A 12,498-nucleotide genomic window follows, 5' to 3' on the forward strand; every position below is an offset into this window, starting at 1 on the left:
CTTCCTCAAAGACCTGTTTAGGTTTATAGGGAAGGGATTAAGGATGTGTGTCCTCACTGGGAAATAAGTACAGGGATGTGTGTGTAGGTGTGTACTGTAGGTGTGTGTGTGTGTGTGTATTTGTTGTATTCATTGTGGTTCTAGTCCATATTTCTGTGTAGATACATGTGTGTGTTTTGCGTGTGGCTCTCTCTCATTCTACTCCTCTCCAGCTGTGTATAAAAGCGTGTGTTTGTGTCGCTGTCCAGTGAAAACCACTCATTTAATGATTTTAAACATGTTCTGCTACACTACCACATTAAATACTGTATAGATCATAAATACCATACTTTTCTTAATTCTTAGGCTACAAAAAATACCTTGTTCTGAGTTCATGGACATTTAGAAAGGTTCAGATGAGACCCATGTTTCCTCATGTTCACATTAGTCTGGTGTTGCTGATATCTGGAGCTGGAGTCAGACAGCAAGAACTCAGTGAACCCGGTCCGTCCTCTTCAAACGTCACAAACACTAAACAATGTTATTTTGTACGCCACAGGTTAGACTCCTGGTCGAGCTGGTCCACAGCATTCTAGTCAAGTCTGTTTATTTATGGAGCAGAGTTAGAATAAAACTGTTGCTCACAGCGCTTTACAGAGACATTTAAAAATACAAGTAAATAGTTCAAACTAAAATAAGAAAATGGGAGAATTAAAGTCATGGCACAGCTGTATTAATAACTAAAGAGACTCAAATGCAGAAACAGAAAGTCAAAAAGAAAAACATAATGTCACAAAGATCTGGTGCTTTCCGTGTTATGCCAAATTATATTGAAGTGACTTCTTGAGGATTTAAGCAGCGTAACCTTTTAAAAGCGGTCGACTTTAATGACTCGTAACTAACTTTAATGGAATAACGTTTTCTTTTTTTTCTTCCCACCATTAACACTTTTCAAGTGAAGTTCTCATCTAACTGAGCAAATAATGATGATAACTTACTGGAGGTCAGACTGTACTCTTTACACACTGGTAGCATCCTGTGTGTGTGTGTGTGTGTGTGTGTGTGTGTGTGTGTGTGTGTGTGTGTGTGTGTGTGTGTGTGTGTGTGTGTGTGTGTGTGTGTGTGTGTGTGTGTGTGTGTGTGTGTGTGAATGCAGGCTCGGTGTGTGTCGGCGTGTGTGTGACGCCTCTGTGTGTCCTCGGTCATTAGACTGCTGAGGGAGAGTTGAGTTATCTTTCATGGTGGGATGGAGGCTTCACACAACTCACTGGGGATGTTGTTACACAGATGTGCTGAAGGCAGGTCAGCACGCACACACACACACACACACACACACACACCACTATACCTGTGCAGGAATATCAGTGCTGACGTATGCATGTGTGCACACCACAGCTCATACTTTTCATACACACCACAGGATTCCTTTAACCACACACACACACACGTATTTTGCATACACTGCATTTTAAAGCATACTTAAAGCTAACAAACACGTACACGCACATTAAAAGCACGATTACACCAGAACAAATCTTTATGGCCTTGCGAGCGCACACACATTCACACACACACACACACACACACACACACACACACACACACACACACACAAACACCTTCCTCCAGTGCTTTCTAACTAACAAGCCTCTGTGCAGTGTGTGTGTGTGTGTGTGTGTGTGTGTGTGTGTGTGTGTGTCTGTCTGTAGCGGAGAGCGGCGAGTCCCTCAGGTGCACGGTGCAGCTTTAGCGGGATAAATCATGCAAACCTGAGCCGTGCACTCATAAATCACCTCAGACTCAGTGTGGAGTGTGTGTTCGTATGTGCGTGCACGGAAAACCTGCGTGTTCAAGTTTAGACGAGTGAAAAAATTTGTGTGAATTGTTTTTTTCTGTATATGCAGGTCTTTGCACAAGACGCAGATAGCAGATGAGGATTCAAGAGATCAGTGTGTGTGTGTGTGTGTGGGGGGGGGGGAATAAGACAGATGAAAGTGCAGCAGCAGGATCAGTGTAGATCCTGAACGAATGACCAGTAGGTGCTGCTGTGGAGCTGAGATGGAGGACAGGTGTGTGTGTGTGTTTGTCCTTCTGTTTCTCTGCTCTGTTAGTAGAGTGTGAATGGGTGTGCAGATAAATACCGTCGCCGTGTGCGTTGGTGTTTGCAGATGCGAGAGCGGTTCAGTGTTGATCTGCAGCCACCTTGCTGTTGTGAGCCTGTCGTCCGACTCCCTCTCTCCACGTTTTACTTCCCTCTGTGATAATATTCTGTCCGTCGCTTCGTTACCCGGTTTAGTCTTTCTCTCTATTACTCACCACTATCACTCTTCCTCTGTGATCTGTGTTTGACCGACGGTTTCTTCAGTTCCCATCGCTCACCTCTCTCCTCTTTTTCTCAACTTTCTGTTTTGTAAGTGTCTTAATACGGGCACATGTAAATATTATTATCGAGACATTTCATAGGGCAGAGGACCTGATGAAAATATTCAAACCGCATTTTCACAGTATGACATTAGAAAAGCTGGAAACTGCAAAATCCAATTAAACTTCAGGTGATTTTTTTTAAACACCGTTAGCACTGTTAGCTGCTAGCGGCCAGCTCAGCCATCGCCACGTGGAGGCAACAGGTTGTCTCTGAATTCCTTATCGATTACCTCCAACTCACTTGACCGAGAAGCTGTTTCTGCTGTTTGGCGGCTTCACAGAATTATAATTATATTGTCTTAATGTCCAGACAGCATGAAACATGGCCGATACCAGCTGACATGAAAGAACAATTAAATCTTGCCCAACTGAAACGAATTCCCCAAAACCTCCCCATGTTTCCACCACACATGGGTCAGACGGCCAGGGTCCTGTATCCGGTTCACAACCTCTACTTCTGCTCCAGCTTATAGCGATTACAGCCGAGCCTGAAATACCGACTTCTGACCCCGGCTGTGGAGGTTTGATGGAAGAGCGTCCAACACTGGTAGAAGTTTAGAGCAAACACAGCAATCAGCCTTTTTAGAGCCACACATACTACAAGTCTCATAAAATGTTTCTCTCTCTCTAGCGATTCTCCTTTTTTCTCTTTGCTCTTCACGTCACCTCCTTTATTTGTATTCCTCCCATCTCTCTCTCTCTCTCTCCCTCTCCCTGCTGTCCTCCTGCTCTCCACGTCGTCCTTTGATCTTTTGGTTTTAATATGACAGAGAGCTGTGGGAGCCCAGATCCCCAGCTGGGAGGGACAGGGTGAGGAGAGCAGGAAAAGGGAGATGGCGGGAAGATGAAAGACGGCTCTCCCTCCTCTTGAGGCTTTTATCAGTTTGGCCCCTGAGGGGGATATCTACCTCGGGGTGCAACCTGCCGTCTCTCTCTCTCACACACACACACACACACACACACACACACACAGGCACATCATATTCTGTTCATCACCTGCTACCAAGATCTAATTACACCTAAAAATAGACCTGATCAGGTTGAACAGATGGTACCTCTTTTTCCTCAAACTCCGCCCACTTCTTGAGGCACAGAAAAGGTTTGACGGTTTCGAAACCCAAATCAAAGATTAGAATCTCAGTTTAGTAAATCTGCTGTGCTCCGTCGGTTTATCGTTATCACAGAGAGAACGAGCAAGAGATGGAGACATTGGCTGGTGAAAGGAGATGAGAGCGGAGAAGTGGGTGTTTTTTTATCAGAGGTCCACGAAACGATCAAAGGCGAGACAAGAGGGATGGCGGCGGCAGGTGTCGGCTGTTATCAGAGGAGAATCGGAGGGATCTGACGGAGGAGGGAGAGAGCTGATTATTGAGGCCCGGTGTGCTCTGACAATGAAATCCTGCAAACAGAAAACAGTCAGATATGTCCCTGTATCTGGAGCATCAGAGGTCTGAAGTTTTATGCATTTCTGAGTCGTTAAAATGTTTACATTTTGCACCAAATCTGCGTAATACGTGGTAGCAACCCCTAAATTTGCTACAACAACTTATTGATTTATTAATTGACATTTATTTCAGATTCATAACAAGAGCAGGTTTCCATCAGGTCTGTGACTGTTGACCTGCTATCTTCTCCCCCATAAAATGGACAAAAAACCGGCTCAATGTGGCTCCCTGAGTGTTAAACCTGATTATAATGAGAAAGACATGACTGTAAGTAAGTACACGGTTCACTCGCTCAGTCTTGGTACATATGAAGCTCCTGAGTCATTGTTGTGCTGATGTACTGCTGTGTGGAGGTGTTCTGCTGAAGGTGCAGCACACACTGCAGCAGGAACCGGGGAGAGGATTCAGAGCCAGTGTGACTTTCTGTGCTTTCTCCCTCACGTGTTCCTGTACACACACACACACACTCTTCTTCTCAGCAGCGGCCATTACAGTTGGAGTCGACCAGAATAATGGCCTTCAGTCTGACAACTCTTCGTGTGTGTGTGTGTGTGTGTGTGTGTGTGCGCGTGTGCGTGTGTGTGTGTGATGCTTGTCACCATTACCCACAGCTCCCTCAGAGGGGTGGTTTGGTCTGTTACTTTGCTCCATAACAGCGGCTCCATCTGGAGTCCGGTCTCGGGTAAACGGCGCATCGGGTAACAAGCTGTGTGATTGGCTGTAACTCACTCTGAGTGCACCACGAGGTGCAGACGGCACCGACGGTAGTTCTTATACATCTGATGGAACCACACAATGGAGAACAAGTCTGCAAAGTTGACTTCTTTTTATGCCTCCAAGAAGTTTAGTGTCATGGTTTTAGAAAATGCTGCTTGTATCTGGAGTATTTAGAGTCATATATTTATGTTTATGTGAGAACAAGTCTGGAATTGAACAGTTTTTACCGTGTGTGGTACCTGCTCTGTGATTGGTTGGTGTGGATGTTGTGCCTGAACTGAAACAGCAGCTCCTCTCTGTCTACAGGTGGCTGTGTGCTGGAACATTTCTGCTTACCTCGTTAGAAATGTGTCTAGTGTAGTGTTATGACTCTTAAGAGCGTTACAAAAACACCCACACCCTCCTCTCTCACTTCTTATTCACTTGCAGAAATTGGTGTATGGAAAAGTAGGCTAAAGACCCGACTATGACACCTTATTTAGGTTTTTTTTCCTTCATTTCGTCACCCAACAAATATTGGGCCCCACTCACAGTTTTTGCTTCCTCTGCATAAATTAACTCGACATCAAAGCGAGCGCTTGATCCATTCCAGGTGACACATAGTTCTGTCCCCCATATGGGTTACATATGGTATCACACACACGCACACATTTTTCAAAATTGGCATCTCCCTCTTTCTTTCCATCTCCCTTACACTTCATATACTGTACTCCTTTACTGTCTCCTCATTCACACACACACACACACACACACACACACACACTCACTCCCCATCCACCTGTGTCATGTTTGACATTGTCAGGAGAGCCAAGTCCAGCTGGTTGTGTGTGTGTGTGTGTGTGTGTTGGATTCAGGCCTACATCAACGTTCAGCCCGACTCTGGCTCGTTACTCTGTAAATAATCGGTCCACAGCAGTGGAATGCCAGCGGGCCGAAGACCTCAGCGCGGTAAAAGGAGGATACTTTATGTGAATTCCTGCCTTTGAACTTTAAGAAGTGTTCGCTTGTACGGAGGCTTTGAATCACAAGTATGTATATGAATATACATGTAGTATGACGAAAAAACCCTTTTTGAAAATTGTATTTGTAAAAATAGAAATTAAATGTACGCTTTGTTAAAGTGAATGAGGCACAAACTCAAACCTGTTTTGCATCTGTTTTGCTCTGACAACCACAGAACTTCCCAGAATCCCCTCAGGTTTGGAGTTGTGAGTTTGTCAAAGTGCCATTAGTCATCCTTTGAAGCAGCTTCGTCGTGGCGTTCTGCTCCTCTGTGTAATCGCCTGTCTTGATGTCAGCCTCTCTGTCATTCTGTCTGTCTACCGTTTCCCTTTTTTTTGTCTCTCTCATCTTTCGTTTCTCCGTCACTCACTCCGTCTCCCCTCCGCTCTCAAGGGAAACACTCCTCACTAATCTCCGAGTGTGTTTTTACGTAGAAGATATCTCCATTAAATATCCAGAAGGAGTCTTCTTTCTCCTCCCTTCTTGGCGTGCTGAATCAAACCCCTCAAGTTGAAAAACAAGAGTCGCTCACACCTTCTGCGGTTCCATTTCGAGTGACAATAACTGAGCTCTCCGGGGGGGGGGGGGGCTCCTTAAAATATGAGTGTTGAAATTGCCTCCATTCCTGATGAGCCTCCATTGTCTATTATTTCTGAGAGAATTGCGATGTGCATTTCGCGGCGGTGATATGCCCCTCCGCCAGCCCCATCCGCTTTGATTGAATTGGATCGCAGAAATTGCTGTTGAATTAAGTGGATCGCTACGGCAGCACCGCGGTAATTTAGGAAGTGCTGGAAGTCTCATTTTGCTCAAGCTGTTACTGCTGCTGCCTCTGGTAGTTCAGTGATGTACACAGACAGTATGTACGCAGACAGTATGTGGAAGTATAGCTTCATCTGAGCATAACATGACAGAGCTATGTGGACACGTGAACATTGCACCCATACATGATATAGATATGATCGTTGAACACAATCTGCTGCTGTAAATATACTTATTGAAGGTTTTCTATGCAAGACTTTTCTCTCATTCCGCCACAATATCATCACACATTAAACACCGATACCAAATCCGATACCTGACTTTGCTCATCGACGTTACCGATCCGATACCGGTGTGTAATCCAATATATACAGTGTATTACTATGAAAACATCTCCCTCAAACAGCTGTATTCATCCAGATTCTAAAGACACGTACATGCGAACAAAAGCACTTTCTTACTCTGTTTCTCCCATTTTCTACACACTCCTATACCACCACACACACACACACACAATCAGGCACCGTCCTGATCTTCTTGCGTGACGTCCCAACCGGCAGCCGGGATGATATAAACTCTGATAACGTCCCGTCCGCTCAATGAATCCTCCAGTTATTGACGACGCCGTCGGCCCGTCTGGATCCCATTATCAAAGTGTCTTCAAAGGAGACTAATTGAATTAGCGCGGGGATCTGTAATTGAAAGCTTGCTTTTAATGATGCATCGTGGTCTCGCGCGGAGCCGAGCGTCGCGTTAATCAAACGCCTCGCCGTCGCGACAGATGGGACTGTGTTGTGCTCTGCAGGATCAACACTATCAGGGGGCATCAGGACTCTTTGTTCCTAAGGAAGGCGCCTCAGAGGAAACTTTGAAACCAGTACACCTGGACAGTAAGATGTGGGATGGCATTTTCAAATTTTGCATGTTTGTTTTTTTCACGTTTAATCGCAGATTGAGATCAGAAATCCAGAAGCTGAATTCAGTGAACATCCGACACCGTGCAGCATCAGTACGGCAGAGTCTCTCGCCTCAGTGACTGACCCAGTAAATAAGACACAGAAGGTCGTGCGCGGTGACGTCTGATCATCGCGTCCCTTTCGACACGATGAAATGTGTCTGCGTTCATTCAGGCGGGCGGCACTGACCCCTCTGAGTGCTTCTTGGTTTGGACTCTAAAGTGGGACGAGGACACCTGGAGCTGTCTCACCTCCCGAGAGCTTCATCACATTTTCTTTTCCTCCTGAGCGGGTCCGACCGCTGACCCGGAAGCTGTCTCTAGCTTTTTATTTATTTTTACTGGTCTGGGTTTATTTTGTTCGCTGCTTGTTCGTGTTTTTGGGTTGTCCATCTGTCCCATTCTTATAACCGTGATATCGCACCAACATCTTGAGAACTTCTTTTGGCACAAACTCAGGACTCACGGATGAACTGATTAGAATTTGGTGGTCAAAGCCATAATTCAAGAATTCACATGCTAATAAGTATGACGATTACCACAGATGTCTAAAGAAAACAATAAAACATTTTGGACAGACATGGATTAAAACGGCAATTTGACTGGTTGGCAGATGCTACAACCTCAGAGAAGTCATTTGTTTTAAATCAGAGTTTTTTTTTTCTTTCACGTTAATCAAAGTTTGTCTTTTTAAATTTTTATTTGGTGTCAAATATCAGTCGGTTAAGTCGAGTGAAAGGCCAGAGGAAGGTGTGAACCTAAAACCCAGATCCTCTACTTTCATTTGTATGTGAAGAGAATGTGGAATAGTAGCTGAACTCCACGTCTCATCCAGCTTTCCCTTCTGCTTCCAAACTCGGAGACAGATGGTGTGTCGTGGTCTTCAGGTCGGAGGTCGGAGGTTAAAGCTAATTTATAGTTTGTGGTTCAGTGATTCATCCGGACATGTGGAGCCCTGCTGGAGAGGGCACAGATAGCAGTTAACAGTGACGGGCTGTGTGGATCTGATGTGTATTCCAGTTCAACATGTGACGTCTTCTCCTCCTGGCTGGTGTGTTTGTCATTAGGAGAGGAATGAGCCTCTGAGATCTTCAAAAGACTAAAGTGCCTTTTTGATGTGAACACATTTCATAGTTTTCTATCAATACTTGAGTTGCACCGTTGCTCGTGCACAGGCAGGCATCACTAAATATAAATCCTCAGTTATTCTTTATCTTTAGAGCTCACCCTCTTTTTGAAAGGTCATAAATATGATGTTACAAGTAACACATGCTGGAGATGTTGGCGTTCAAACGCTTAGAGTCAGAGACGACTCAAATGTTTGTTTTTACTAAAAGGCACCAGTATTGAATTTACCTTATTCGGTGGAATATATATATATATTTTTTTAAGATTTCTCTAAAGAAGTCAAACTTGACGTTGGCTCAAGACGAGCGACCTAAAATAGTCTAAAGCTGGCAAAAGTCTAGTTTAAATGTGAAACTACCTCATCAAAGAATACGAATAAAAGATGTCCGTCCCATTCTGGTGCCTCGATATCTCAGGATAGTTTTTGACGGACATGAATGGTGCAATACTGCAACTGGACCGGTTAACGGCGTCTTACAGCCGTGAGGCGATGATTCTAGTTTAACTTTGATTTGACTTAATTGCCACTGTCGACGTTTCTCACAGTTGCATCACTGTAGATCTCCTCCTGTCGAGCCTTTTCACCGAGGCTGTCAGTCTGAAGACGGGCAACTCTGGCATCAAATCTAACGAAGAGCATTCCGGAGGAAAATTCATTCATATTTAAACAGATTTGTATTTTGAAAGTTTAATGTGGTTTCAGAGAAATCATAGAATCCAGGCACAATGCCACAACTCTCTTTATATCTTCTCTACTTTACCAAATATTGTTTTTTTTAAACGTTGATGCAACATTTAAGATTTTTTCAACATGACAACGTTTGCATTTCTTCAACCAAAGATTTTTCTTTTCTTTAGCTTCTCTCCATCTCTGCAAACAGCCTGTGTGTCTGTTTGCACACATCCGCATCAGCTTGTATGTGACAGCGTGGTCAAAGTTGCAGGAAAGGGGAGCGGGCAGCACTTCATTAAAGTGCAGCATTACTCCACTCACTCTCTCCCACACACACACACGCACACACACACACACACACTGTAGTCGCAGACCACTTCATTTAGTCTGAGAGATAGAAAGGACAGGGCCCCAATGGATTCTCCTATTAATCTTTAATGAGCCCCCGAGCCTGAAAACTGCCCGCTCGCCTCTCCTCCTCCACGTCCAGGAAACAAACAATGACTCGGCTGGAAAACACATCGGCCGCTTCGCCCTCCTACCTGCCGGCCTGTCTGCCCTGCTGGCCATTAACCCCGCGATTCAACCCTGAATTATTAATGCGGCCATCTATCTCTCTGCTCGCCCCGGCCCACTCCCAGCGACGGGAATGGGCCACGTCTCGATGGTGTGGTTGGGTTGAGTGTCTGCTTCTGGACGGTGGAGGGGGAAGCTGAAGAGAAAGGCTGATTGGTCCATCCGTCAGTCAGACCCTGGTCTAGTTGTTGCTAATGCTGGGAAGAAGCAAGTGTTATTGAACAGCTGATACCGCATAGTTTTTTAATTTTGTTCCTTCTCAGATATCAAAATGTATCGTATGTTAGCAAAGCCCCCTTAAAAAAAGCCTGCTAGCATGGGTCATGTAAACATAACCAACAATTTAAACAAGAGACCATGTTAGCATGAATAAATCATGCTGTGCTCCATTTGACTTAAAGTACCGGGTAGGTGTATTATAAAGAAGCGGGGCCATCACACAGGACGGTGTCCACCACAACCGGCCTCCACCGGTAGACAGCCGTGATGGGAGGCAGTATGTGTTCGGGTTGTACGTTCCGTTCTCGTGAACGCGATGTCTCAGGAACACCAAAAGTCACAAACATCCATCTGCACTCAAAGACAAACCAGGCGGCAACTTCCGGTTCTGCCGAGTGAAGCCGATACGGAAGTGTCTTAAAGCTGCATTCTCTCTAGTGTCCACCAGGGGGCGACTCCTCTGGTTGTATAGAAGTCTATGAGAAAATGACTCTACTTCTCTCTTGATTTATTACCTCAGTAAACATTGTAAACATGAGTTCATGGTCTCAATCTCTAGTTTCAAGTCTTCTTCAATACAGCATGATGTTCATTTAGTACATTATGGTCCATTTAGAGTCAAACAGACCATAAAGCAGGGGATGCTTTAGGGCGGGGCTACACGGTGATTGACAGGTCGCTGCTGCTACCAGAGACGTATACGGCGTCTCTACGTCACTCCTTTTCACTTTTATGAAGTAATTTCTCTTGAGCACAAAACAGGAGCAGCCTGTCACTCCTTCAGAGCAGGTGCACCTAAAACCTTTACGACGGCAGAGAATAGGAGAGAATGAAAAGAAAAATGTCCTCCGTCAGCCGAGGCTCAAATTTCCTTCCGACCTTTGAACCGTCAGCTTCTCCCCACAAGGTCCATTTGGTAGCTGCTCTGAAGCGTTCCATCATATCACAGGAAAATCATCAGCTGCTGGATTTTGACATTTGAAGATTTTTGTCAATTTTCCGTTAAAGGACTTTTTTTTTAAGCCAAAATGGATGAGAAGTCCTTTGAGTACTCAGAAACATGTAATTCAATGACAACAAACAAACTCCACCTCCACAACACACAGCTACCACACGAGCAGCAGTCTGGACTGTTTAAACCACCATCTGTCTTTGGACAATTACCAACAGGAATTCTGGGAAAATGGAGAAAAACCAAACCGCTGCAGTAGATGGAGGCTGTTGTAATCATATTGTTCCGGAGTTGATTGGATTCATTGACCCACGGCAGCGACTATAAATGAATATATAACGCTGTAAAGACATTGTTTACCGCACACTTTCTCATTTATAATTGTGTCTCAGTTTGTTTCTCTTATTTTACTTCCGTCTCCATCACTTGCTCGCTCCTTTATTATCTTTGCTGCACGCTGACACACGCGCACACACACACACACACACACACACACACACACACACACACGCACCGTCTCTGTCTGGAATAGAATTGTCAGTGTGCAGCCAGATTCCTCTGAGATGGTGCGTATTGAAATAAAGGGTCTGTGAGATGCCTGCGTGTGCTCTGATGAATGCCGATGTCATTTGCTCTTCCTCAGATAGCGACTCCTCTCCCCCTCTGATGTCCCCCCCGGCCTCGCTCCCCCCCCCCCCCCCCCCCGTCTCCTGATAAATATTGAATAGTGTTAGATGTGTTCCAGAGACTCTTTGAGTTGTTCTCTCTCTTTCTTTATCTGGCCTCCGTGTTTTAGAATGTGTGTGTGATTGGGTCTTGTATCAGGATCATGGGAGCAGGCGTGCTCCGTACATTTAACAGAAAGTAGTCCACACAGTACTAGTAAATACATCTTAGGCTTGCACCATATGGTAGAAGACATTTGTGGCTATAAGTGCTCATATTTTTAGTCCTTTATGGTGCTGTAAAAGATCTTGGAATGCAGCGCTGCTGTCCACTGATCCGAGAAATGCCTTTCTGTCCGTCTGTCTTCTTTATAGTCTTCCACATATACTTTTATCTTTCAGGCTGTTGTCAGGACATCAAAGCAGAACAATTTAATGTCCTTTTTTTATTGAGGCAGTCGTGTCCCACAGTCCTCGAATGACAATACAGGAATATATTGTTATATACATATTGTTTGTCCAAGTGCTGAATAAGAGCAGGTGGAGTTTAAAAGGGCACATATCATGAAAATGTTCCCTTACCAGTGGTTGTTTGGGTATCTGGTGTACCAACCCACAAACTGACATACAACAACACAGTCGGTGTTTCTTTTGGGCAGCCTGGTTCAGAAAACCTGTGATTCAACAAGTCATTCACTTTGCCCCCCCCCCCCCCCCCCCCATATTCTTTTGTGCACATTGCTTATTGTTTCTTAGTTTATCTGTGGATGCACAGGACACATTGGATATGTTCATCTGTGAGGAAAAAACACAACAGACAACAACTTAAAACATATAATTAAAAAAATATCTTTTTCTTGTTGATGACTCGAGTAAACTCACCGACCACAGATGAGTCCAGACCTGTTAAAGTCCCTCTTTGTTGGCTGCTTTAAAACTCTGCTCATTAAATAAACAGTTTGCATTGTAAATCCATACAGATTACACACACACACACACAC

At 44.7% G+C, this 12,498-nt stretch overlaps 1 protein-coding gene across 1 annotated transcript in view; it reads left to right on the forward strand.

The window, feature by feature from the left end:
- Positions 1-12,498, forward strand: part of pard3ab (par-3 family cell polarity regulator alpha, b) — a 205,572-nt gene that overhangs the window by 73,854 nt on the left and 119,220 nt on the right. The window lies entirely within an intron of this gene.

The sequence above is a fragment of the Anarhichas minor genome, unplaced genomic scaffold, assembly GCF_050575085.1.
Source record: "Anarhichas minor isolate MPS153535 unplaced genomic scaffold, ASM5057508v1 ptg000024l, whole genome shotgun sequence".
NCBI lineage: Eukaryota > Metazoa > Chordata > Actinopteri > Perciformes > Anarhichadidae > Anarhichas > Anarhichas minor.